The sequence below is a fragment of the Ictidomys tridecemlineatus genome, chromosome 1, assembly GCF_052094955.1.
Source record: "Ictidomys tridecemlineatus isolate mIctTri1 chromosome 1, mIctTri1.hap1, whole genome shotgun sequence".
Lineage (NCBI taxonomy): Eukaryota > Metazoa > Chordata > Mammalia > Rodentia > Sciuridae > Ictidomys > Ictidomys tridecemlineatus.
In genome coordinates this window covers 199175631-199203142 of record NC_135477.1, presented here as the reverse complement: position 1 = coordinate 199203142, position 27512 = coordinate 199175631, and positions in this window count along the sequence as shown.

The following is a 27512-nucleotide window of genomic DNA, read 5'->3' as shown; positions in this document are numbered from 1 at the left end:
TTCTTTACTTTGGATTAGTGGCAGGAACCTTCAAACAGTGCCATAATTAATGACCTTATTATGATTCCTGAAACATATTTAATATAAACTTTATTAATATATGATGATATCCCAGCTCTGAGCTTATCAAAATCTCAAAAATGAGGTATAAGGAAGAATCCCCCTTGAAAGAATTAAAAACACATAGGATTTAGTACAAGATTTGGTTCAGTAGATATTTTTGAGTGAGTGAATATTTTAGCAAATGAATAAACACATGGACAGATAAATGGATAGATTAGTATATAATTCTTGATTAGCTAGACAAGATACTAGACTCCTCAATTTATAAAAATGAAATTCTATGAAGTTAAGCCCTTTTAACATTGTCCCTTAGCCATTTAAGAACTAAAGCAGTTGTATCACTGTCAGAAGTTTCTGAGTCATAATCCTCTTGACTCAGTTATGCTGAGTAAGGTGGTTTCCTACTGCAAGTAGATCGGTCTGAAATTTATTCTAACCCTGACTTTCTGCAATCATTCCTTGTGACATATTTTACTTCAGAACGTTTTAGTGCAGATAGCTTACATTATTTGAGAGTATGGCCTCATTAGGAAACTGTTAATGTCTTCTTCTTGGAAGTGGGAGACTCAGTCTTCATTGCACAAGGATGGGGTAGGTTTCTGAAAACAAAATATTAGATCAGACACTTGGGAAAGAGTTTCAGGGTGCATCTTTATCCACTGAATGAGTAAAAGTTTCAATGAAACTTTGGTCAAATGTGGCCTTTCTAAGATCATCCACTCTGGAGTCAGTTCTCTTTGAATCCCAGCTCTAATGCTTGCTTTGATAAGCCACTTAAAACTCCATTGCTCACTGTTTAATCTGTAATCATGGGGTAATAAAGGAACCTTAATCATAGGTTTTTAATCAAGATTAAATGCTTAAACATGTCAAAAGCCCAAAAATTGTGCTTGCACATATTGAACATTATTTTTATTGTTGTTTCTTCTAAGAAAATAAACCACCCCAGGTCCTCCATCCTCTTAATGGGCATTTGCTTTGTGCCCTAGAGGGTTTGAGCGGACTCAATAATGCTGTTTCATTCCAGAACATTTGGGAGGAAGTTAGGGTTAGTTAGGGCTATTGTTGGTGACCAAGAAACTGAGAAAACTTGCTGTAACACTTGATGGATTATATCAGGTCTTACCTGTTCCTTTATGCCTCTCCTTACAGCTGAATCCTGTCAAGAGGCTCTGTATTATTCCAGGACTGATGCTGATCCTGGGCAAAAGGAACTTGACCAGCTCCTGTCTGACATGCTATTCTTGAATAAGACATCTCACAAATAACCTGTCCTGACTATCCACACTTGTGCTCTGTTCCCCATGTCTGTGATCTTCCCAGAGTGTGGGTTATTCCATCCCAGCTCCTGCTTTACCTTGTTTCTATTTCCCACTCCTACTCCAAACCTTCCTAAATACCTATTGGGTCACTAGGTCTCCACTAGTTGTGACTTATTCCCAAAACTCCTCCTTCCTCCATGCCTAAAACTCTGAGCACTTTGCTCATAGGTTGTAATGTCAATGTGACCATCCTATCCTTTGTACATTTTCCTATTCTTATAAGCCTGCCTACTCTGCCTCATCGGTGGACTATCTTGTCTGCCTATGACATTGGACTTTATTTTGGTGTTTAAAGCAGAGTGTCTTTTTTTACCTCCAGCTGCTTCCTGATGCTGTTGTTTCATTTAAGTAGGTAGAGATGCTATGTGTTAACCAAAACTCATTTCTTCTGCTTTGTGAGGGTAGAGTTAGACTACATGTTCTAATTTCCCTTACAGTTAGATTTGGTCATGTCACTGAAATCCATCTAAAGGAATGTGGGCAGAAATGATGTCCTTCCTTTGTTTGACCCCACACCCTCTCTCTCTTCCCCTATGGATTGTCTAGATACAGGGTTCTAATAGAGGGCTCAAAGGCCATACAAGAAGACAGAGGCAGGATGCAAAAAGCTTGGTTCTCTGAATGATGGCAGAAAAAACTGCCTACTGACTAGGAATTTCCACACTGATCTTTATGTGAATGAGAAAAAACCTTTTATTTTGCTAAGTAACTTTTAATATTTTAAAATATTCTATATAATTGAATGTTACCCTATTTTATATTGTGGGCCTTTCTGAATCCAATTATCAGCTATTGTCCAGGTTTCCTGTCTGCTTTTGCTATAACTCTCCAGGCAGACATGACTCTATTCTCTTCCAAAGTAAAATACTTCAAAGGCACATCTTTAATTTCATGATCCTCAAGCTTTAACTGACATGGGTGTATTCAACTTTTCCATACCCCTTAAATAATCTTATAATCATGAATCTTAGACCCCTTTGGAAACCTTCAGGTGATCTCCCAAAAAACAAAAAAGAAAAGAAAACGAAGCCCATAAACACAAACACATGTTTAAATTGCCTGAGAGTTCAGAGATCCCTGAAGTTCACAGAGCCCATGCTCCAGGTGTAAACAATGACAAAAGTCAGTTTTATACCAGTTCTCTCACACTGGTTGCCCTATGGTCAGAATTAGGTAAAAGCATTTAAGAGTCAGAGCCTTGCTAAATTGCCCAGGCTGGGCTTGAACTTGCTATCCTCCTGCCTTGACCTCCAGAGGCACTATTACTACAGATGTGCATCCTAATGCCCAGCTCATGTATCTATTTCATTAGTGAGGTTGAATCTTTAAAGGCTGATAATCAGTCACTTAAAATTTCCCCCTTTCTGAATTGATAAATCAATATCAATAATTTTACATCAATGAATCTATATAAATAATCCAATATCAATGAAGTGCTATCAATGAATCCACATTATGAATCTAAACCAATGAATCCATATTAGTGAATTTAAATCAATGACTTGAAATATATGAATTCACATTGATGGATCTAATTGATGAATTGATATCAATGAATTTAAGTCAATGAATCAATATCTGTCAATTGACATTGATTAACCTTTATTGATGAATCTACATCAATAAAATATCAATGAATCTATTTTGATTAATAGAAATCAATGAATCTGTATCTATGAAATATCAATGAATCTATTTAAACTAAGATATATCGCTAGCTAGAGCTGGGGGAGGGGCAAGCAGGAAAAATCCAAAGGACAGAGTGCCTGGGATCCCAATTGCCAACTGTGGGACCCCAGAGATCCAGGCCCACTGATTCGTGCGGCCTGCCCTGCGGCTACAGAAGGCGTGGCGCCCCAGGGAAGCGATTAATCAGCAAGCAGGGAGAGGCTCGGCTGCGATCAGGTGGAATCCCACCAGCCAAGCCCGCACTGACCCCCGGGCTGAGTACGGGAGTTTAGATGGGGAAGGAAGCGGTACAGTCCCATCCCCCACAGCGGACACTCCGCCAAGGCAATCAGCAGTCAGCATCTTGAACAGCTGAAATACCCACCGCCATTCTCCGACAGATCTCAACAACAAAACAGGTGTGTGGCACTCAGCCCATCCCCCATACATCGGGAACTCACATAAAATCTCTCCTAGTCTTGCCGGGGGAGGGAGAATCAGAGTAAGCCTCCATAAAGACTAGGGGGGAACTAGAGGCACCTGACCTGCAACCCCCCCCACCCATCTGCAGCCAAAAGGAAACCTGTCTAGCTAGAGCTGGGGGAGGGGCAAGCAGGAAAAATCCAAAGGACAGAGTGCCTGAGATCCCAATTGCCAACTGTGGGACCCCGGAGATCCAGGCCCACTGATTCGTGTGGCCTGCCCTGCGGCTACAGAAGGCTAGCAGGAGAAACCAGGAGGCTAGAGGCAAGGCCCTCGAGACTGGGCAGCTGGAAATTGCAGGCCCGCCGGCGACAGTTCACCCATTGCCCGCATAGCTTGGCGGAAGGAGAACACCCGGCCGAAGGTGACCGATCACCCGCCCGCGGCCTGTGATACTGGGCGGCTGGATACCGCCTGCCTGCCGCGACTGGGAGCTGAAATCAAACAGAGACAGTCCAGTCACACCACCTCATCAGGACACCCCGGCAAGGAACTGGGGCCGGTCATAGCAAAGTAGTGTCGTCACTGGAGCTCGGAAGTCGGATCTTCCTTCACAGTGGAATCCACGTCAACAGGCATAGTTTAACAACACTAAGGAGAGGCATCAGAGTAATACAGAACCAAAACAAATCTATAGAAGAGAGCAGAAACACGACAATCAAATAGAGCTGAAAAGCAACGGGGACAACATGAGAAAACAAGGGAAAAAAGGAGTACAAACAATGCAAGACAACTTAATTCTACAAGAGGACATAGAAACATCAGAAGCAGGGATAGGGAAAGAACTCAAGGCATACCTAACTCAAATGGAAAGGAATATTAGAGAAGACATGAGACAGCAAGTCCAAGCAATAAAAATATATTTTGAAAATGAATTAAACAAACAAATTCAAATGGCAAAGAACAAGCTCTACCAGGAGATAGAGATCTTAAAAAAGAATCAAACTATAATCCTAGAATTGCAGGAAACTATAAACCAAATTAAAAACTCAAACGAGAATATTACAAATAGACTTGATCAAGTAGAAGTCAGAACATCAGATAATGAAGACAAGGTTTATCAACTTGAAAAGAGTATAGTCAACACAGAAAAGATGCTTAAATCCCATGAGCAATCTATTCAAGAGATATGGGATGTCATTAAAAAACCAAATTTGAGAGTCATCGGGATAGAAGAAGGCACAGAGATTCAAACCAAAGGAATGGACAGCATATTAAATGAAATAATTGTAGAAAACTTCCCAGAGATGAAAGATGGAATGGATTGCCAAATCCTGGAAGCCTACAGGACCCCAAACATTCAAAACTATAATAGACCAACTCCAAGACACATAATTATGAAGATAGCCAACATACAGGACAAGGAGAGAATATTAAAAGCTACCAGAGAAAAGAGACAGATTACATTCAGGGGTAAACCAATTAGGTTAACGACTGATTTCTCAGCACAGACTTTGAAAGCGAGAAGATCCTGGAACAATGTATTTCAAACGCTGAAAAATAATGGATTTCAACCAAGAATACTGTATCCAGCAAAATTGAGCTTCAGATTTGACAACGAAATTAAAATCTTTCATGATAAACAAAAGCTAAAAGAATTTGCAGCAAGAAAACCAGCACTGCAAAGCATTCTGAGCAATATACTACAAGAAGAGGAACTGAAAAATAGTGCCCAAAACTAACAACAAGAGGTATCTCAGTAAAGGAGGAGGAAAATAACCAAAAAAGTAAAACTAGCCAAACTAAAATAAATAAATAAAGAAGCATGACTGGAAGTACAAATCATATCTCAATTGTAACTTTAAATGTTAATGGCCTAAACTCACCAATCAAGAGACATAGGCTAGCAACCTGGATCAAAAAAACAAATCCAACAATATGCTGCCTTCAGGAGACTCATATGATAGGAAAAGACATACACAGGCTGAAGGTAAAAGATTGGGAAAAATCATACCACTCACATGGCCCTCGGAAGCAAGCAGGAGTGGCCATACTCATATCAAATAAAATCAACTTCAAACCTAAGTTAATTAAGAAGGATAAAGAAGGACACTATATACTGTTAAAAGGGACCATCCACCAACAAGACATAACAATTATCAATTTGTATGCACCAAACAATGGAGCTGCAATCTACATAAAACAAACGCTCCTCAAGTTCAAGAGTCAAATAGACCATAACACAATAATTACGGGTGACTTCAACACACCGCTCTCGCCATTAGACAGATCCTCTAGACAAAAACTGAATAAAGAAATTATAGAACTCAACAGCACAATCAATAACCTAGACCTAACTGACATATATAGAATATACCAACCATCATCAAGTGGATACACGTTCTTCTCAGCAGCACATGGATCCTACTCAAAAATAGACCATATATTATGCCATAAGGCAAATCTTAGTAAATATAAAAGGGTGGAGATAATACCATGCACCATATCTGACCATAATGAAATGAAATTGGAAATCAATGATAAAAAAAGGAAGGAAAAATCTTACACCACATGGAAAATGAACAATATGTTATTGAATGATCAATGGGTTACAGAGGACATAAAGGAAGAGATAAAAAATTTTTAGAGTCAAATGATAATACAGACACAACATACCGGAATCTATGGGACACAATGAAAGAAGTTTTAAGAGGGAAATTCATATCCTGGAGTTCTTTCATCAAAAATAGAAAAAACCAACAAATAAATGAACTCACACTACACCTCAAAAACCTAGAAAAGGAAGAACAAAACAACAGCAATTATAGTAGAAGACAAGAAATAATTAAAATTAAAGCAGAAATAAACGAAATTGAAACAAAAAAAACCATTGAAAAAATTGATAAAACTAAAAGTTGGTTCTTTGAAAAAATAAATAAGATAGACAAGCCCTTAGCTATGCTAACAAAAAGAAGAAGAGAGAGAACTCAAATTACTAATATACGGGATGAAAAAGGCAATATCACAACAGACACTACAGAAATACAGAAGATAATTAGAAAGTATTTTGAAACCCTATATTCTAATAAAATAGAAGATAGCGAAGATATCGATAAATTTCTGAAGGCATATTATTTGCCCAGATTGAGACAGGAAGACACACACAATTTAAACAGACCAATAACAAAGGAAGAAATAGAAGAAGCCATCAAAAGACTACCAACCAAGAAAAGCCCTGGACCTGATGGGTTTACAGCGGAGTTCTACAAAACCTTCAAAGAAGAACTAACACCAATACTTTTCAAAATATTTCAAGAAATAGAAGAAGAAGGAGCTCTTCCAAATTCATTCTATGAGGCCAACATCACCCTGATTCCAAAACCAGACAAAGACACTTCAAAGAAAGAAAACTACAGACCAATATCTCTAATGAACTTGGATGCAAAAATTCTCAATAAAATTCTGGCGAATCGAATACAAAAACATATCAGAAAACTTGTGCACCATGATCAAGTAGGATTCATTCCTGGGATGCAAGGCTGGTTCAATATACGGAAATCAATACAAGCTATTCACCACATCAATAGGCTTAAAGACAAGAACCATATGATCATCTCAATAGATGCAGAAAAAGCATTTGACAAAATACAATATCCCTTTATGTTCAAAACATTAGAAAAACTAGGGATATCAGGAACTTACCTCAACATTTTAAAAGCTATATATGCTAAACTTCAGGCTAGCATCATCCTAAACGGAGAAAAACTGAAGGCATTCCCTCTAAAATCTGGAACAAGACAGGGATGTCCTCTATCACCACTTCTATTCAATTTAGTTCTCGAAGTACTAGCCAGAGCAATTAGACAGACAAAAGAAATTAAAGGCATAAAAATAGGAAAAGAAGAAATTAAATTATCGCTATTTGCAGATGACATGATAATTTACTTAACGGACCCAAAAGGATCTACAAAGAAGCTGCTAGAGTTAATAAATGAATTCAGCAAAGTGGCAGGATATAAAATCAACACGCACAAATCAAAGGCATTCCTGTATATCAGCAACAAAACCTCTGAAATGGAAATAAGGAAAACCACTCCATTCACAATATCCTCAAAGAAAATAAGATACTTGGGAATCAACCTAACAAAAGAGGTGAAAGATTTATACAATGAAAACTACAGAACCCTAAAGAGAGAGATAGAAGAAGATCTCAGAAGATGGAAAAATGTACCCTGTTCATGGATAGGCAGAACTAACATCATCAAAATGGCGATATTACCCAAAGTTCTCTACAGGTTTAATGCGATGCCAATCAGAATTCCAAAGACATTTCTTGTAGAAATAGATAAAGCAATCATGAAATTCATATGGAAAAACAAAAGACCCAGAATAGCAAAAGCAATTCTAAGCAGGAAGTGTGAATCTGGAGGTATAGCGATACCAGAGCTCAAACTGTACTACAAAGCAATAGTAACAAAAACAGCATGGTACTGGTACCAAAACAGGCAGGTGGACCAATGGTACAGAATAGAGGACACAGAGACCAATCCACAAAGTTACAACTATCTTATATTTGATAAAGGGGCTAAAAACATGCAATGGAGGAAGGATAGCATCTTCAACAAATGGTGTTGGGAAAATTGGAAATCCATATGCAACAAAATGAAATTGAATCCCTTTCTCTAGCCAGCCACAAAAGTTAACTCAAAATGGATCAAGGAGCTAGATATAAAAACAGAGACACTGCGTCTGATAGAAGGAAAAGTTGGCTATGATCTATATATTGTGGGGTCGGGCTCCAAATTCCTTAATAGAACGCCCGTAGCCCAAGAGTTAATAACAAGAATAAACAAATGGGACCTACTTAAACTAAAAAGTTTTTTTCTCAGCAAGAGAAACAGTAAAAGAGGTAAATAGAGAGCCTACATCCTGGGAACAAATTTTTACCCCTCACACCTCAGATAGAGCCCTAATATCCAGAATGTACAAAGAACTCAAAAAATTGAACAATAAGATAACAAATAATCCAATCAACAAATGGGCCAAGGACCTGAACAGACACTTCTCAGAGGAGGACATACAATCAATCCACAAGCACATGAGAAAATGCTCACCATCTCTAGCAATCAGAGAAATGCAAATCAAAACCACCCTAAGATACCATCTCACTCCTGTAAGATTGGCAGCCATTATGAAGTCAAACAACAATAAGTGTTGGCGAGGATGTGGGGAAAAGGGCACACTTGTTCACTGCTGGTGGGACTGCAAAATGGTGAGGCCAATTTGGAAAGCAGTATGGAGATTCCTGGGAAAGCTGGGAATGGATCCACCATTTGACCCAGCTATTGCCCTTCTTGGACTATTCCCTGAGGACCTTAGAAGAGCACACTATACGGATACGGCCACATCAATGATTATAGCAGCACAATTCACAATAGCTAGACTGTGGAACCAACCTAGATGCCCTTCAATAGATGAGTGGATAAAAAAATTGTGGCAGCTATACACAATGGAGTATTATGCAGCACTAAGAAATGACAAAATCACAGAATTTGCAGGGAAATGGATGGCATTAGAGCAGATTATGCTAAGTGAAGCTAGCCAAGCCCTAAAAAACAAATGTCAAATGTCTTCTTTGATATAAGGAGAGCCACTAAGAATAGAACAGGAAGGAAGAGCATGAGGAAAAGACTAACAGTAAACTAAGACGAATGGGGGGAGAGAAAGGAAGAGAGAAGGGAAAACATATGGAAATGGTAGGAGACCTTCAGTGATACACAAAATTATAAGAGGTTATGAGGGGCAAGGGGGTGGGGGGAAAAAAGGGGAGAGAATTGAACAACAGCAGAGGAGGTAGAGAGGGAAGATGGGAGGGGAGGGGAGGGGAGGGGGGATACTAGGGGATAGGAAAGGTAGCAGAATACAACAGTCACTAATATACCATTATGTAAAAATGTGAGTATGTAACAGAAGTGATTCTGTATTATGTATTTGGGGAGTTCAAAACCCAATTGAGTCGAATGTATGAAAGATGATATGTCTTGAGCTCTGTAATGTTTTGAACAATCAATAAAAAAAAGAAATATTAAATGGATAATTCTAGAAATAAATAACTCATGCTTTAAAATGCATGCTGTTCTGCGTAGTATCAGAGTCTCATACCTTCTCATACTGTCCTACCCGGGATGTGAACCATTCCTTAGTTAAGCACATCCATGCAGTGACCCTTAGGTCACTTAGTAGTTGTTTTGGTTATGAGATTGACTGTCACAAAAATATAGTACTTAATGTTCAGGTAACTCTTATTTCACTAAGTACTGGCCACAAATTATAGGAGTAGGAGGCACCAGGACATATAACATGAAGGACAGATTAATGTGGTACCATGTGGCTACAGAGCATATAGGAAAAAAAATACAGTTTATTGAGCATTTAGTACTATCTGTGGTTTTAGACATCCACTGGGAGCCCTAATTGTATCTCCTGAAGGTGAGGGGAGCAATTATAATTATTTTTTTTTTTTACAAAAAGTTTAATATGGAATCACAGCATCATGAATAGAGGGAACATGGGCCTTCCAAAGTTATTAATTTTCCATAATACTTACTAGATGTATAACCACCCAGTTAACTAAATAATTGTAAGACTCAATTTCTTGATTTATATAATGGAGAAAATAATAAAGTTCATCTATTATTCTCAGAATTAGAGAAGACAGTAAATACAAAAATATTTAGCACATTGCTTAGACATAAATATTAATTGAAATATTAGAGCACAGAACTTTCTGTATGAAAAATAAAGGTTTAGCCTATAATCACTTTAAAGGTGTGCTCAAGTTGTGCTCAAGTTTGTAACTGCAGCTAATTGCTTAAGCAGCAGTCAAATGAGAGAGCTTTTTCTTGTACAGTTACATTTATAGAAGGCCAAAGAAACTCTATCAGTCATAATTGATAAGCAGCTTCCCAATGTCAAGAGGATACAAATGCTGGGAAACTCAACAAAGACAGTCACCACATATGGGGACTTTTAAATTAAAACTCCAATTACTAATTGGGCATTATGTAAAATTGTGGATGTATAACCGATGTGATTCTGCAATCTGCATTTGGGGTAAAATTGGGAGTTCATAACCCACTTCAATCTAATGTATGAAATATGATATGTCAAGAGCTTTGTAATGTTGTGAACAACCAATAAAAAAAATAAAAAATTAAAAAAAAATAAACTAAGATATATCAAGTGTATATCAATCTATATTAATGAATTGATATTGGTTAATATGTATCAAAATTTATACGTTAAAATGATATCAATGAATCTATATTTATGAATTGATATCATTGTATTTTTATTTATTTTATTTAATTTATTTATTTATTTATGTGGTGCTGAGGATCAAACCCAGTGCCTCACACATGATCAATGTATTTTTACATATTATATATATATATATATATATATATATATATATATATATATATATATATATGGAGTATAACCTCTTATTCTTCTGGTTGTACATGAAGTAGAATTACATTGGTCATGTAATGACATATGCACATATGATAGTAATGTCCAATTCATTCTACTATATTTCCTATTTCTATTTCCCCTCCCTTCCTTTCATTGCCTTTGTCTAATCTGCATTACTTCTATCCCCCTCCTTATTGAGAGTTCATTAGCATATCAGAGAAAACATTCAGCCTTTGATTTTTTGAGATTTGCTTATTTCATTTAGCATGATATTTTCCATCTCTATCCTATTACTGAAAAATTCTAAAATTTCATTCTTCTTTAAGGGTGAGTAACATTCCATTTTTTATATATATATGACATTTTCTTTATCTATTCATCTGTTGAAGGGCACTTAGGTTGGCTTCAAAGTTTAGCTATTGTGAATTGAGCTGCTATAAACATCGATGTGGCTGCATCACTGTAGTATGCTGATTTAATGTCCTTTTTATATAAATCAAGGAGTGGGATAACTGAATCAAATGGTTGTTCCATTCCAAGTTTTCTGAAGAAATCTCCATACTGCTTTCCATAGTGGTTGTACCAATTTGCAGTCTCACCAGCAATTGTGAGTGTATCATTTCCCCCACATCCTGGTCAACATTTATTGTTGCTAGTATTTTTAAAAATATTTATTTTTAGGTATAGGTGGATACAATATTTTTATTTTATTTTTATGTGGTACTGAGGATCGTACCCACTGCCTCATGCATGGTAGGTGAGTGCTCTACCTCTGAGCCACAGCCTCAGCTCCTATTGCTAGTATTTTTGATAATTACCATTCTGATTGGGGTGCAATATCTCAGTGTAGTTTTGATTTGTATTTGTCTAATTCTTAGAGATGTTTAACATTTTTTCATGCATATGTTTTTTGCACTTCTTCTTTTGATAAGTGTCATTTACTTCTACCCATTTATTAATTGGGTCTTTTGTTTTTTGCTATTAAGTGTTTTTTTTTTCTATATTCTGGATATTACCATCCTACCTGAAGAGCAGAAAGTGAAGATTTCTTCCATTCTTTTGGCTCTTTCTTAATGATTTTGTTCCTTTACTGTGCAGAATCATATATATTTGTAGTTGGACAATATCTTTATTTTATTTATTTAGTTTTATGTGGTGCTGAAGATTGAACCCAGAGCCTTGCACGTGCTAGGCAAGCACTTTACAGCTGAGAAACAGCCCCAGCCCTGTGCAGAAGCTTTTTAATTTGATACTATCCACCTGTTGAATTTTATTTCTAGACCTTCAAGGAGTCTTGTTAAGAAAGTTGCATCCTGTGTTGACATATTGGAGTGTTGGGCCTACATTTTCCTCTTGCAGTTGCAATATTTCTGTTCTAATTCCTAGGTGTTTGATTCAATTTGAGTTTTGTACAGGGTAAGAGGAGTTAAATTTCATTGTACTATATACATGGATTTTAAGTTTTCCCAGCATCATTTGTTGAAGGGGCTGTCTTTTATCCAATGTGTGTTTTTGGAACCTTTGTCTAGAAACAGATTACTGTGGGTTTCTGTCTGTGTTTTCTATTGTATCTCACTGGTCTTCATGCCTATTTTGGTGCCAGTACCATGTTGTTTTTACTTTTATAGCCCTTTAGTATGATTTTAGATTCAGTATTGTGATGCTCCCAATATTGCCCTTTTTGCTCAGGATTTCTTTTGCTATTCTGGTTTTCTTGTTTTTCCAAGTGAATTTTAGAACGGATATTTCTAATTCTTTGAGCCTGAATTATGCTTTTGGTAGGATGAACATTTTGATCATGTTATTCTGCCTATCTTTCCATATTCTAAGGTCTTTTTCAATTTTTTTCTTCAGTGTTCTGGAGTTTTCATTATAGAGGTCCTTCATATACGTCATTAGATTAAATCCCAAATATTTGTGAGTGATAGAATGGGAAAGTTTTCTTATTTTTTTTTGGCTTATTTATCACAGCAGTATCTGAAAGTGATTGATTTATGTTGTTCTTGTATCCTGATACTTTACTAAATTGATCATTCTAGATATCTTTTTGTAGAATATTTTGGGTCTTCTAAATATAGAATCATGTCATCAGCAAACAGACTATTTGATTTCTTCTTTTCCTATGATTTTCTCTTAATTTTTTTCCTTTGCCTAATTGCTCTGGATAGAGTTTCAAGCACTAAGTTGAATAGTACTGGTCAGATTGGGCATTCTTTCTTATTTCTGTTTTTACAGGAAATGCTTTCAGTTTTTCTCCATTTAGTATGATGTTGGTCTTGGATTGTCATATGTAGGCTTTAGAATTTTGAGGTAATTTCCTTATATTCCTAGTTTTCTAACGTTTTAAACATAAATGGTAGATGTACTTTTTCAAACACTTTTTCTGGATCTATTAAGAAAATCATGTGATTTTTGTTCATACTTTATTTATGTAGTAAATTACAATTACTGATTTGTATATGTTGAACCAACCTTGCATCTCTAGACTGAAACCCACTTGATCATAATGCACTAACATTTAAAAAAATATTTCTGTTGGGGGCAAGATTGTGAATCAGAGGTAGAGCACTTGCCTAGCATGCAAGATGCACTGGGTTTGATCCTTAGCATCAAATAAAAATAAGTATAATAAAAGCATTCTGTTCATATACAAAAATAACAACAACAAATTTTAATTTCTTAGTTGCAAATGGACACAATACAATGATTTTATTTATTTTTATGTGATGCTAAGGATCAAACCCAGTGCCTCACAAATGCTAGACAAATATTATGTCACTGAGCTACAGCCCCAGCCATGCGTTAATATTTTGATGTGTTTTTGTATGCAGTCTGCCAATATTATATTAAGAATTTTTGCATCTATGTTCATCAAAGGCATTTACTTCAAATTTCCTTCCCTTGCTATATTTTTGCCTGGTTTTGGTATCAGCATGATATTAGCTTTATAGAAAAAGTTGGCACTGTTCTCTTCTTTTCTACTTAATGGGAAAATGTGAGAAGAATTTTTTTTTTACATTGATAGAGCTCAGTTAAGAATCTATCTAGTCCTGAACTTTTGTTGCAAGGTTTTTGACAGCTGCTTCAATTTTATTACTTGATATCAAACTGTTTATATTTCCTATATCTTATTTGTGTATGCCATATGTCTATAAGAAATTGTTAATATCTCCAATATTTCCTAGATTATTGGCATATCAATTTTATAGTTTCTTAAGATTGCTTGGATTTTAGTCATGTCTGTGGTGATATTTCCTCTTCCAACTTATTCAAAATTTTTTTTCTTCTCTTTATTCTGGTTATTTAGTCTTAGTGTTTATAAGTCTTTTGTATTTTTAAAAAGACAGTTTTATTAATTTTATTCTCAATTTTATCAATTTTGGCTCTAATTTTAATTATTTCTCTTCTTCAATTGGTTTTAGTTTTGGTATTTTTTTTAAGATCTCAAGCAGTAATGTTAGGTTATTGATTTGCATAGTTCTATCTTTTTTATGTTGGAGCAGAGTTCTACAAATTTTCCTTTTAAAACTTTTTATGTCCCAAGTATCTTGTAATGTCCTACCACAAGTCTCATTTGTTTGTAAGAATTTTTATTTGTTCCATTATTTTTTCTTTATTTATTATTCAAAGGTGAATTTATCTTCAAGTATTAGAGAGGCTTTTATTTTTCATCTTGTCATGGATTTCTAATTTATTGCATGTAATCTGACAGTTTGCAAGAAATTCTCTTCAGTTTTATATTTGTTATAGTTTGATTTGGATGTAAAATGTGATTAAATATTTCATGTCCTATTGATAAAGTGAATTTGATCATTGATGAATTAAATATTCTACAGATATCTGTTAGGTCTATTTGATTCAGAGTGTTTTTTAGTTCTGTACAATCTTCACTAGGTTTATGTCAGTATAGTCAAACTAGTGGTGAGAGAGTTGTGCTAACTTCACCTAGTATTATTGAATTGTGGTCTATTTGATTCTTAATATCAAGAAGAGTTTTTTTATGTACATAGATGCACTATTGAGGCATAAATATTTATAATTGGTATATGTTGTTTTTGGATGATGTCCTCAACCAATATGAGGTAATTTTCTTTGTCTCTTCTAAAGAATTTTGACTTGTATTCCATTTGGTTCTTTTTCAGATCTCCATCTCTATTGTATTGATCTGACTCTTTCGGTGTTTTTTAATTTTACTCCTTACATCTTCTTTTATCTCATTGAACAAATTTAATTATAAAATTCTTAATATTTTTCTCAACCATTGTTCATTGGAGTCAGTTGCTGAAGTGCTATAGACCATTTGAAGTCTTCTTCATATTTCTTTCATATCTACCCTATTGAGATAGTTATTGCTTCTTCAATTAAGGAAAGGATGACTTTGTAAGCTTTCTCTTAAGTGCCCTGGGTTGGACAAATAACTCAATACTGATACCTGAATTCAATGTGTGGTGTTTATTATCCTCTATATGTGTAATATGAATTGTAATGCATTCTGTTTTCATGTATAACAAATTAAAAATCATTTGAGGAAACATTGAACCCTATTTACTACAGTCACTGTGAATCAAGCCATGTACTATTTATCCTTAATAAAAGTGAAAAACTTGTTGATATTGTTCTTCAATGTTATGTTATCCAGGTATAATATAGAGTTCTGAGACAGATTGAAAGATTAGTTATTAAATATAATAAATTGCTAAAACATTAAACAAGGACTGAAAAGGACAAAAAGAAGAATTGGGTAAAAGAAAGAAAAGAAGAAAGTAAAGATGGAAAGAAATAATATACACCAAGATGAAGGAGAAAAAAAGAAGAGATGTACTTGTACTAGCAGCACATAATATAATGTAAGAGGGAGACTAGGAGTTAAGAGGAGCAAGTATAATCTAAGAGTGGGAAAACAAAGAGATGAAAAATTATTCCAATTAATGTTTTAGAACATTAGAGTACATTCAAATGTATTGAAGTTATAATGTTCACTAGTAGGGTAACAAAAAACAATGAAGAAGAGAAATAATATACATGATCAAATTTGACTTTAGATTTCCTACAAACATTGCTTTTAAAAAATATTTTTAGTTGTAGATAGACACATACCTTTATTTATTTATTATGTGTAATTTTTGTGTTTATTTTTAATATGTAATTCATCACATCAATCAATTTAAATATAACTATGCTAAGCCCCAGGCCAACATCATTCTAAATGGAGAAAAATTGAAAAAAGATCCCTCTAAAAACTGGAAAAGACAGGGATGCCACTTCGATTAAACATAGTTCTTTCAACACTTTGATTTAACACAGTTCTTAGATGTGCCCAGAGTTATTAGATAAAATAAATTAAAGGGATATGGATAGGTAAATAAGAACTCAAATTAGCACTTTTTGCTAATGATATGATTATATACCTATACCAAAAAAATTCTACAAAAAACTTTTAGAACTAGTAAATAAATTTAGCAAAGTAACAAAATCAACACCCATAAACCAAAGGCATTTCTGTATATCAGTGACAAATCCTCTGTATGAAAACTACCCATTTACAATAGCATCAAAAAATAAATAAAATACTTGGGAATCAATGAAAGAGGTAAAAGACCTCTACACTAAAAACCCAGAATGCTAAAGAAAGAAATTAGAGAAGACCTTAGAGGATGGAAAGATCTACCTTGTTCTTGGACAGACAGAATTAAAATTGTCAAAGTGACCATACTACCAAAAACACTATACATATTTAATGCATTTCCAATCAAAATCCGTATATTATTCCTTATAGAAGTAGAAAAACCATTTATGAAATTTATATAGAAAATTAAGAGATCCAGAGTAGTTAAAGCAACTCTTAGCAAGAAAAATGAAGCAGGTGGCATCACTATACCAACCCTTAAACTATACTATGACCATTAGTAACAAAAAATAGCATAGTATTGCCACCAAAATAGACTTATAGACCAATGGTAGCAAAGTCTCTTCTGCCATGCCAGTCCACAATGCATGGGTTTTAAGAGGAGTGGCTGTCAGAGAAGAGGGTTCTATGTTCATCCTGCTATGCTGAGATAAAATAGCAGTGTTTGAGAGAGAATTCACCTCTAATAAAATATAATATTGTGAGAGCAGAAACCTGAAATTGATCAAAAGTTTGGAATGAATTGACACAGTGATGTAAACATAATGAATAAAACAAAGAAGAATAAAAGAAACAAAATGTCACTTAAAAATTAAACATTAATAGAAGGAATGAAATCACAATTACAAAATAATGTTTTGTGCCATACAAATCATGCCAAAAATTTAATAAAGAACTCCAAGAAAAGATGGAAGATCAATGTAAAAAAAAAATTTCAGAGTTTGGAGCTGGATACTAAACAACTGCATAACTGAATAAATAGCCTAATTAAAATTTGAAAGAAATAGAAGGAAGCCCTTTTCCCCTTTGCCCTATCTAGAGGGGAAAAGGAGAGGGAGAGGAAGGGAAGGGGCATAGGGATATGAAAGATAGTGGAATGCAATGGTCATCATAACCTTAAGTACATATAAGAAGGATGTGACTCTACTTTGTTTACAACCAGAGATACAAAAAATTTTACTTTATATGTGTAATATGAATTGTAATGCATTCTGATTTCAAATATAACAAATTAAATTAAAAATATTTTTTTACAAATAGAAGGGAGCATAAAATTTAATATTTGGTAAATAAAGTTATATAAAATGAAGAAAAGAAAGAAAAATATAATTCAAAGAATTTCTCCCCCCCCCAGAGATTAAACTCAGGGTGCACTGAAACACATTCCAACATTTTTAATATTTTATTTAGAGACAGGGTCTCAGTAAGTTGCTTAGAGCCTCCATAAGGTGCTGAGGCTGGCTTTCAATTTGTTATTGAGTTTAATACTCAAATGTAACCATGATCAACATGAGTTAGATGTTATAAAAAAGGAATATTATATCTATCCCTACCTATAAATAGAAGGCAAAATGGATAGATGAATCAGACTCATTCAATTGTATAATTAAATATGCTTCATTAATGCATATCAATTATATATATATATATAAAGTTATTAAATGCATGTTGAGAAAAAGAGATGATGGAAAGTGAAACAGAATTTATTTTCTAAAACTGAATGATAATATTTTAAATTACAAATTGAATTTAATAATTCTTGAATTTATTGGAAAAACTGAAACTGGAAGGAATCTAAAAATAAACACTAGTGTATTTATATTTAAAATTCTCCATGGGCTGGGGATGTGGCTCAAGTGGTAGCATGCTTGCCTGGCATGCGTGCGGCCCGGGTTCAATCCTCAACACCACATACAAATAAAGATGTTATGTCTGCTGAAAACTAAATAAATAATTAAATAATCTCTCTCTCTCTCTCTCTCTCTCTCTCTCTCTCTCTCTCTCTCTCTCTCTCTCTCTCAAAAAAAAATAAAATAAAATTCTCCATATATTTAAGATAAAAAGTTTTAAGGTATTGAAAAGGGTGTGGTTTTACATCATTCAAGGAAGCATAAATTTATTCCTGAGATTTGCAATGAATATATTAACATATCTTAATCTCCTCCTCTGTGCACACCTCCAGGTTTTTGTAGCTATTTTCATTTTCTAAAACCTTTGAAAATTTATTTTTTTCTCTATTCATAATTTCCATACTCTCCTCTCATTTTTAATATATAAAGTATTTAATGATCATTCCAGTTCCTTACTGTACTTATATAGTGGACTTTCTAAGTAATTTCTTAGTTTACTGAATTTCACGATCAAGTTGATTATTTTGGATGCATTTTCAAATACAGTTCATAGACACTAAAGTATTGATAATTGTGTTAGCTCTTAAAATCTTATGATTATCCATGTATGGCCTTTGGGTTGGAAAAAACACTGGGAACCCAGTATTATGTGAGATCATATATACATATATACATTTCTCCAAATTTCTGACACTTTGTTTTTAAAAAGAGAGTGAGAGAAGAGAGGAAGAAAGAGAGAGAATTTTAATATTTATTTTTTAGTTTTTGGTGGACACAACATCTTTGTTTGTATGTGGTGCTGAGGATCGAACCCGGGCTGCACACATGCCAGGCAAGTGTGCTACCTCTTGAGTCACATCCCCAGCCGAAAATTTCTGACACTTTTAAGCTGAACAAGTGATCATATACACACACAACACAATAATATTTGATCCCAGGACTTTATGTGAGTTTTCAAGACAGGAGAAACAATGAAATAAAAGCCAAGATACATCATATAGATATAACAGGGGAATTGGCATAGTCCTGGAGTACCTTGTAAGATAGAGCAGGATGAAAGAAGAGTCTGCAGGGTCATGTATGACCAGGGCTTAAAGGACCTGAAGTTGGAACACTATTCCTAGAAAACTGTATAATGTAATTGGATACATCAACTCCCAAACTGTCCCATTTCTACCTGTATTCCATGATAATTCTAGTCCAAGTTCACTTGTCTTCTAGCACTGAAAGTTTAATTCACATTCTTTCTTGACATTTCCATTTATTTTTTAGTTGGCTATATTACAAAGTTAAGTTTTTAACCTATTTTAATCAGAAAAATAATTATTCTTTGTTCCATCCATGACTTGTGTTTTTATTTTTTATTTTTTTATTTTTTGGTCAGACAAAATGGTTTATGTTGGTAACTCCAGGAGACTAAGGGAGGAAGATCACAAGTTCAAATCCAGACTCAGCAATTTAGCAAGGTCCTAAGCAATTTTGCAAGAATCTGTCTCTAAATAAAATATAAAATGTGTTGAGGATGTGGCTCAGTGTTTAAGTTTCCTTGGGTTCAATTCTTAATACAAAAAAAATAGAGAAAGTTTTCTTTAAATTAATTATATTTTTGTTTCTTTTTATCACCTTACTTTATGTAAGTTTAGTTACCAAATATTAGACTTTATGCTCCCTTCTATCTTTTAGATTCTAATTAGGTTTTATATTCAGTTAAGGACTTGTATAGCATCTCTGTTTTCCAGAGGTCAAAACTCTCTATGTTCTTTTATTTACATTGACCTCTTACCTGTCTTGGAATTTTTTAATTAAATAGTTTGCCTAAGTTTATAGCATGAAAAAAAATTGTAATTGTCATTTTATTCCTCTTGTTAACTTTTAGTTTTCAAATGCATTTTGTTTTTTTGTATTCTGCTTTGTTTTATTCAATATGTTTATATCTTTGCTGTGTCACTCATTACAAACTTTTATTAATTTTTCAGTTTCCATTTTCAAACTACTATATTTGAATATAGGGAATTCTCCCTGAAATCCTGTGATTTTATTTTGATAATGCAGGATAAAGAAAAAAAAACTCTCTTTCATCAGTTGCCCTGGAAATTTCCACCTCCTAATCCATGAAACCTATGAATATGTGACCTTGCATGGTAAAAGAGACTTTACAGATAAGATGAAGTCATAAATTTTAAGAGAAGATTTTCCTAGATCATCTGGGTACATCCAGGGCCATCACAATGTCCTTTATGAAAGGCAGATAAGCAGGTACAATCAGAATGGACCTGTAACCAGGTAAGCAGATATTAGACAAATGCCTGTTGAAGAACAAGAACAAGAGCTAAGTATTGCAGGCAGCTTTCAAACCTGTGGGGGTGGGGGATGAAAAGCTTTTCAAGTTGAGAAACCAGATAGGAGCAGCCCTGCTCAAACCTTGATTTTAGGCCTCAAGTCTCATACTGGGCTTTTGACCACAGGACTAGAAGATGACATGTTTATATTTTAAGTGATAAAATTTTGGTAAATTTCTATGAAAGCATTAGGAAACTGATACAATTAGAATAACCATTTTCTATGAATCTGGGGGTGGGGTATGGTCAGATGAGATATTTTCAGACTCACACCCGCATTCCAGCATGCCTGTCACCTTGGTTTCTAAAGATTGTATTTATGAGACACAGCCTTTACTTTCCTGAGATCGTGCTAAGCCTGACCCTCTTCTGTACTGCCATGTTTACACCTCTGGGGAGATTAAGCAGTTCAGTGGAGTCCAAAAGATACAAAGGATTTACTTTGTTTAATTCATGTTAGTTCTATTTTTGGTATCAAGTGCAAAGTATGAAAGTTCAACTTAATGATAGTGTTTCCACTGTTATGCTCAAATTCGGGATCCCCCAAAGACCACCAGAGACCCAAGATCAATGTAAGCAGCAAAGAGGGGTTTATTGTGAGGTAGCTCGGTCCTCCACATGCACACACAGCAACTGGTGATGCTGAGAGGTTTGCAGCAGTTTTATACATTCTTTGGAGAAGGCAGGGACCCCCACATACATCATAGCATCTCTTAACAAATCATCGCACATGGCGGGAAAATCAAATAACAACTCTAAAACATGATTAGCACATTCACTGGCGGGAACAAGTTGGGTAAGGGTGATTGGTCAGTACAAAAGGGGTATTCATTTGAACTGATTGGTTTAAGCCAAGAGGGGTGTACGTGCTGAATTACATGGTTTCCCAACATGTTATCAACCACCATAAACTACTGGGAGGGTCATCTGGCATCCCAGGTATTTCTCTGTCTCATGCTGATTGGTGGCTTCTATGGGGTTGCTATGGATCCCCACCTAGCCTGACTGAGTCAGGGACATCTGGCCAGCAGATCTCTCCTGTTATTTGTAGATAAACAACTTAATAGGGTGGGAATATGCCTAGGAGTGCTCTGTGGGTTTTTCCAAGGACAAAGGTGATGTCCCTTCCTTGGGCAGGCTTTGCTCTGAGCTAGAGGCTGGTTTTTCACCACTATATAAAGTGTATCACATTAGTTGATGAGCTTTATCAATGCTGTAGTACTATGAATATTGACTGGGTTATTCGACTTTGTGATGTCATCAATAGGTCACATTACATAGTTGAGGCCTTAGTGATAGCTGGTCTCATAAAAACCCAGATGTTGTATTGGGCTCTCCTCAGTACATATTTTTAGTGAACACATAGCATCACTCCATTTTTTTTTCATTTAGGTATGGATTTCATTCTTAGTCATCATCAGCTAAATTTTGGAGAATTGAGCTTGTAAAAGAAATTTACCTGATCTGAGTAAACTTCCAAAGAATTGAACCATGAAAAGAAGGCAAAAGAGGTAACATCTAGAAAGATATTCATTCCCTAGCCTGCTTATAAGTCAAGCGGTATGTGTTGGCATATTCTCTGGACCTATGATAATCAGAAGAACATTTTTAATCAATAGAAATGGAGGAGATGAGAGAGGAATTATAAGACAAAGAAGAGACTGAAAGAGGAAAGAAAGGAGAAACCATTATTTTTCTACTGCCTGAGATTATCCTGAGGGCCAATTTAAAAAAAAAAAATTAAAATTTTTTAGTTGTTGATAGACCTTTATTTTATTTATTTATATGTTGTGCTGAGAATTGAATCCAGTGCCTCATACATGCTAGGCAAGTGCACTACCACTGAGCTACAACCCCAGGCCAGGGCCAATGTTTTTGATAGTAAAAGAACATTCAATGATCCCGATTTTGTGGCTTTGGATCCAGGTCACCTAACCAAAGTCAGAGTGTATCTGTCAATATTCTTATGTTAGACTCTTCCTAATTAAACTGAGGGAAAATAATGTTATATATTTTTAATAGTAATTTTTCCTTTTAGTCTTCACTAAAAGGGGCTCATATGAATGAAGAAATTCCTGAAAGAAATTTAAACAATTTAAAACTGGCCATGCAGGGATGTATATGAAATTATATAGACTTTATATACTCAGGAGTAAAAATTGTTTTGTCTCAGACTCTAAGATAGAAACCTGGATAATCTATGTGAAATGTAAAGGAAAAAAAGGAGAAACACACAAACACTGTTTGGCTCTGATGGATAAATTGAGATGTGATTTGGCTTTTTAAGGGAAATGAGATAAAGATGATAAATGTACAGATTAAGTTTAAACAAATCATGCTTATGTGATAGTATTATTCTTCAGTGGTGGTAGGAGACAGATTGGAGCCAATCACAACATTCAAAATTGTAGCACATATTTTCTGAAAACAATCTGATATTTCCTACAAAAACTTTTGAGGATGATCTGATATTTTCAATGATATTTTGGACTTGTGTATTTTCTAATGGTCACTTGTAGAGGCATGGAGAGCAAAGCTGACTTTGGCACCTTCAATAAAATCAATACATATTCAAGATGCTCAAGATGCTACTGAGTATAAACTGAGACATGCCTATTCACATCCATGTGGATACAAACACATAAAACACATAAGTAGGCAGGAAAAAGATAAATATTTGCATCTACCACAATTGCCCACCTATTTTATACCTAGTGAGATTATTTGCACCTACAAAAGAAATTTACACAATGACTTCATAGCAGCAGCTGAGACAATAGTCACTAACAGGAATCTCTTAAGTCAAAATTTAAACATAAAAATAGGTAGAAATGGTTCACGATACATAGACTGGAATAGAAAAAACTTTGTATTCAGGAGCATTGAACTATGTTCGCAATCTTGAGTTAAAACATTCCAGAAAGCTAGAAAAAAATAGCATGGAAAAAAATGAAATTTTTTGTATGCACATTCCTGGCAGTGGCACATATTACTTCCACTCATTTTTAGTTTTAGAAAGCTTAATCATATGATTAGAGCTAACTGCAAGGCAGCTTGATAAATATAATACAGTAGTATGCCTAGGATGAAATAATATATCTGGCAGTCTCTGTTCCATTCACAAATAACATCTTGTGCAAATAAAATCAACTGACAGTGCATTGACACTGAAAGGAAAGCGAGGAACCGGGGGACAGGCTATTGAGAAATGAAAGACGGAGATCAGGTGGAGATACACACAGAGTTTATTTGTCAGAGCTGACAAAGTTCATCTCTCCATAGAGGGAGATAGCCAACACAGGCTTGGGGTTAGAGACTTTTATGGGGATGGCTCAGGGGTTAGAGCCAGGTGAGTCCTAATGTGGGCAGTTAAGTGTGGGGTTGGTATGAGGGAGTGGTGAGCCTTTCTCAGAAAGGCCTTTGGGTGGAAAGTGAAAATTTTTCTTCAGATGGCAGCTGTCACTTAAGATGGCCACAGAGATTCTAAGCAAGAACCTTACATTCCCGACTTTTCTGTTTGTTATTGGGTCCCTTAAGGAACAGGGTCATAGATCAACCTTCTACAGCTTCTTCCTGCTGGAAAGGGGCAGCATATGGACCCTTGTTAGGGTTTCAGGGTGTCATTGAGGCAATGGTAATCGTCAGATGGTGCTGGGCAATGCTGCACTGGACAGCTCAATTTTTTTGAGGGGTTAAAAGTCTTGTAACAGAAGCTGGTTCATGGTTTGGTTAGAGATCCTTTGAACCTGGTCTTAAATAAATCTAATGATGCAGGGGGCAAGCATTGGTAAATGACAAAAAGAGAGGTTAGGAAGGAAGTGCCCACTGGAGAAGGGGGTTACTTAGCTGCCATCCTTCAGTTCCAATGGCAGTGGGAAGGTTGAAGTCCTGAAGGAGATCAGCGATAAAAGGGGCATTAGTAATTGAAGTTCCCTTGGTGATAAGGAATCCATGCTCCTTTCAAATAGCAATGTTGGAGAGGAGTATGTGGAAAGTGGATTTAGAGTGAGTGTAGACAATAAGGAAGGCTCCCTTTGCCAAAGTGAAGGTTCTGATGAGGGCAACAAGTTCAGCCTGCTGACTGGATGTATTATTGGGAAGGGGAGCTGCTTCCAAAATCAACCAAGGTTAGAGAGACTATAGCACACCCTGTCCAAGGGACTCCCTCCTGAAGAAAGGAGAAGCCATCTGTGAACCACGTGTATGTTGCGAGGAGCAAGAGACCTCTCTGTACCTGGGAGAAATGTGTAAAAAACTCCTCCAGAGTTTCAATGCATGAAAGGGTAAGAGGAGAAAAAATAGAAAGAGTCCTGAGAAGTGAGGAAAGAGAGCAGCAGATTTTAAAGATGAACACATGTGGAAAGTAATACTGGGATCTTCCACTAGGGAAACTTGTAGAGATAAAATGCAACAGGGTGTGAGACATGTAAACCCTTGTAGGTGATCAGTCCCTTTTGGCAATGGGGAAACAGGATGGTGAGTGAGGCCCCAAAGGTGAGTTTCTTTCACTTGTTAATGAGAGGCTGTAGTCTACCTTGGTAGGCAAGGGTAAAGTTAACTGCTTTTTTCCCTATAGGCCTCCTATTGAGCCTACTGAGTCTGTCCTTTGTATTTCAATATTAGCTTCAGTGTGGCCCTGGCCAGGGATATTGTGCCTAGGGCTATACAATGTAGGTGAATTCTAGATCCTTTGTTTGTCTAGAAATGGGATCTCTGGAGGAATCCAGAGTTTGAGTGGCAGGTAGAAGCTGAGAAAGGAAGTAAGGGGAGCAAAGAAAGGCTTTGAATGGAGAAAGGAGAAAGCCTAAACAGAAGGGATTTTCTTTCGTTTTTCTGAGTGCTAGGAAAAGTTACAAAGATTGGAAGGTTGAATTGGTCAATAGACCTTTAGATCAGGAGCCAAATGGAGTGGGACTAGGTGGGCAAGAAAGTAGCCGTGAATCAGGTGGGATTTGAGAGTTCCCCATTGTTGGGTGTATGTGGGAGGCTCTTTGCTGAAGTTAATGTTCCTTCTATCGAAAATATCACAGAATCCTTTACCCCTCACCCTTCTCTCTGAAGGAATTAAAGCCAAAGAGCATGCCAAATTCAATGGTTTTTTCAACCAATCCCCTCAAGACCCAGTGTCTGGGACTGAGAGAGGGAGTCACACGCTACTTCCCTAGTCCTGGGCTCTGCCTGTAGAGAGTCTTGGTTGCCTGGTCAGGGCTTTTATGAGCTCTGCTGTGCAGCTTAAAACAAAGACCAAAGAGTAAACTAGCCAAGGGGAAGGTGAAAGGTGAGTGACTCACCTGAGATTCAATCAAGTGATTTTATTGGGGGGCTGCCTGAAGGGGAAGAAAAGGAGAGGTAAAGAGCAGAGAGGAGGAGGGCACATAGAAAGAGAGCAGAGGAAGAGAGTGAAGAGAAAGAGAAATGGAGTAGGGGGAGAATAGAAGGAAGAGGAAGAGAGCAGAGTGTGAGGGCAGAGTGTGTGCTTGCAATCTTTCGCTTAAGAAGGATTGCATAGGTGGTGTGGCACGTGCCAATTGGTAATGTGACTCAGGAATAGCAAGTGGACACTGTGTCCTGTGGAGATTGGTCAAGAAAACTTTTGAATTTGGCACTCTTCAGCTTGTTGTGCGGATAGGAGAGGGAAGAGTAAGGGATTCTGTGATGTTCTTGCAAGATGGAAAACTAACTTCACTGGGGAGTCTCCCACATACCCAACAGAAGGGATGGGCGAGAACCTTGGTGCTGGGCCAAGAGCTAAGTTCTAGAGAGAAGTCTTGTACCCAAATGAGGCTGAGTGTGGGTGAAGAAAAACAGTGCTAGGTGAATGGAAGATGGGTAATTGTCCTGGGCCCTCAGGCCAGGATCCCAAAGCAGCTCATATTCCCAGAGGGGAGAGCAAGACTGATGGGAGAATGTGATCAAAGCTGTTTTGCAAAATGTTTGAAGATGAAGGTGAATGGCCTTGTGGTGTGAGACAATACAAAACTTGAATCATCCCAGATAAGTAGGGACCACCTCAGAGGGGAGTAATGGGAAGTCACTGGTAGACAGAATAGGGGATGGTCCTAAGGTAAGGGTGAGGATAAAAGGAGCAGCAGGCAAGTCTGGATGGAGGTATATATGAGGAGAGAAGGAAAGCATAGCTTTCAACTTTTTGAGGATGTCCCTACCCATAAGGGGAACAGGGCACTGTGGAATGACCAAAAGGCATGGGTGAAAACTAGAGAGCCAAAGGCACAAACAAAGTTAGATGTTTACCTAGGCTGTATGGCTGGGGGCCTCTATGGACTTGGGGACAGTCAATGGCCCAGGGTCCCTTCTTGATGGTGTTTAGGACAAGGGCCTGGAAGCTTGCAAGGGTTAGGATATGCACAAGCCCAGTGACCCATCTGACCACATTTAAAAAAGGGTCCCGGCAGTCCTAAGGGACTCTTCAATGAGCCAGTAAATACAGAGACAGATGCTGAGGCTGGATGGCTTAAGCGAGCATCTGATATTTTTGCTTCCGGGCTTTCTCATCTCTCCTGTAATAAACATTAACGTCCACTCCGAGAACCTCAGCTTTGGGAGTTACGGACCCCTTCTTGTGGCACCTTAGTTTGGCCTTAATATTGGGGACACTCTGGGAGAAAAAGTAGGTCATTAGTAGTTGTCTTCCATTTGGAGTCTCAGGGGCCAGATTAGTATATTGAAATAAAGTCTTCATCAGGTTACCTAAAAATGTTGAAGTGTTTTCATTTTTATCTTGGATGACTTCCTGGAGCTTTTCATAATTGATAGCCTTATGTGCTGCCTTTGTAAGTCCTTCCATGAAGCAAGAAATGCATTGGGTTTTTTACTAGTTAATACTCCAAACTATATATAATTCCAGTTAGGGTTTCAATCAGGTTTGGCTTCAGAGAGAATCTTTTGTACTTCATCAGTATAATTTCTAGCTTTCTCCAAAACTTGCCTGTGCTCCTCTGACAGG